This window comes from Octodon degus, unplaced genomic scaffold (assembly GCF_000260255.1).
Source record: "Octodon degus isolate 3935 unplaced genomic scaffold, OctDeg1.0 scaffold00092, whole genome shotgun sequence".
Lineage (NCBI taxonomy): Eukaryota > Metazoa > Chordata > Mammalia > Rodentia > Octodontidae > Octodon > Octodon degus.
The window spans coordinates 4490868-4492734 of NW_004524668.1; the positions used below are offsets into that span (position 1 = coordinate 4490868).

The window sequence follows — 1867 nt, forward strand, 5'->3', positions numbered from 1 at the left end:
TAAAAAAAAAAAATTTTAGCCTAAACTTTTTCATTTAAATTCTGCCTTCTTGGAGGCTGGGGAGATAGCTCAGTAGGATAAGTGAATTCCTGGCACACGCAAGGTCTTGAATTCAACTCTCAGTCCCCACCCCCCAAAAAATAAATAAATAAATTCTGCCTTCTCATGGGTACAGTAACCCTGGCAATTCTGGAGTTGAGTAAGGATTGCTTGACCCTGTAAGCTTGAAATCAGCTTCAGGGGGCCTGCCCCTTAGCTCAGTTCTTTAAGTGGCTGCTTCAACAAAGCAGTCAGGCTGAGGTTGCTGTGCTTCAATCCCCACAACTCAAGCCAGACAAACCTGCCCTGAAGGCATTCGGAGCAAAAAAAATAAAAAATAAAAAATCCTTCTGCCTTTAAAAAAAAAAAAAAGAAATCAGCTTCAACTATACAGCAAGACCTTACGTCAAAAAGTAAGGACTTGTTTGTTTTTCCTTTACCCATTATGTGTCTATAGTTTTTTTGTTTGTTTGTTTTTCTGTATTTTAGGAAAGGGTCTATAGGGTGTTCAGGGTCTTACTACTAGATCGAACTCATAATGATTCTCCTGTTTACAGCCTCCCAGGTCCTGGGATTACAGGCACGTGCTACCGCATCCAGTCTCAATTGCCATCTCAGTGCACCCCAGGGGTGGGGCCGGCATGGCAGGCCCAGGGATCAAACCCCCAGCCCTGGGCCTGCTTGCAGGTGCTTTAATCCACTGAGCTATTTGGCTGGCCCTGTCCATAGTTATCTATAATGTAAATAGAATGTTGCAAGTTTCTCAGTATTTTTGTTTTGGTTGGGGTTTTTTGGCGGAACCAGGGATTGAACTCAGGCCCTTGCGCTTGCCAGGCAAGCGTTTATTCTACTGAGCCATCTTCCTGGCCCTTTTGTTTTTTGAGATGAGCTCTCACTAAGTTGCCCAGCTGACCTTGAACTCTTGGGTTTAAACAGGCTTCTTGCCTCAGCCAAGTAGCTCCGACCACAGGTGTGTGCTGCCACACCCGGCACATTTCTCAATATCTTTATGTTCTTTGGGGCATTCTCTGTAGGGATTACCTGGATGCAACAGTGATTAGTTGAGAGTGCTCCTGGATAAAATGTCCTTTTGGCTTGCTCCCATTTCTCTCTGCACCAGGAAAATAACTGAAATGCCAAATACATCATTACATTATGCTGTTAGTTTTGAACTTTATCATCTATCCTTCTATAAGCTTAAAAAATTGAAGCCAGGCAGTAGCACACTCTTATATTCCCAGTACTCAGGAGCCTGAGGCAGGAGGATCACTGGCCATGAGTTCGAGGCCCATTTGGGTACACAGTGAGTTCATGACCAGCCTGAACTGTATAACAAGAGCCTGCCTCAAAACAAACAAAAAAGAATTCCATAAAGCTTTTTGTTGTTGTTGTTGTTTATGTGGATTATATCACTTTTTATGAAAAATATTTTCTAAACAAAATTTAATGATAAGAACCATTATGGGGCTGGGGAGATGGCTCAGTAGAATAAGCACATCCCTGGCAAGCACAGGGGCCTGAGTTCAATCCCTGGTTCTGCCAAAAAAAAAAAGAAAAAGAAAAAGAAAAGAGCCATTGTTTTAGTACAAATCTTTCTTCTCACTAAATTAAGAGAAAGAAGCTGTATATCTAAACTATTTTGTAGAGGCTGGTGAGATGGCTCAGTGGTGTAAAGCACCTACTTAGAACAAGCTTAGCAAAGCACAGGCACCGCGGTTCAATCCCCCAGCACCACATGCCAGCCAGCCCTGCCCTCTGGTGGGCTGAGCTGGCCACACACACATACATACATACATAAAATAAAATTTAAAAAAAAATAAATAAATAA

General features: G+C 42.5%; 1 protein-coding gene across 2 annotated transcripts in view; it reads left to right on the plus strand.

Moving 5' to 3' along the window:
- Ece1 (endothelin converting enzyme 1) overlaps positions 1-1867 on the plus strand; it is a 102007-nt gene that overhangs the window by 92166 nt on the left and 7974 nt on the right. The window lies entirely within an intron of this gene.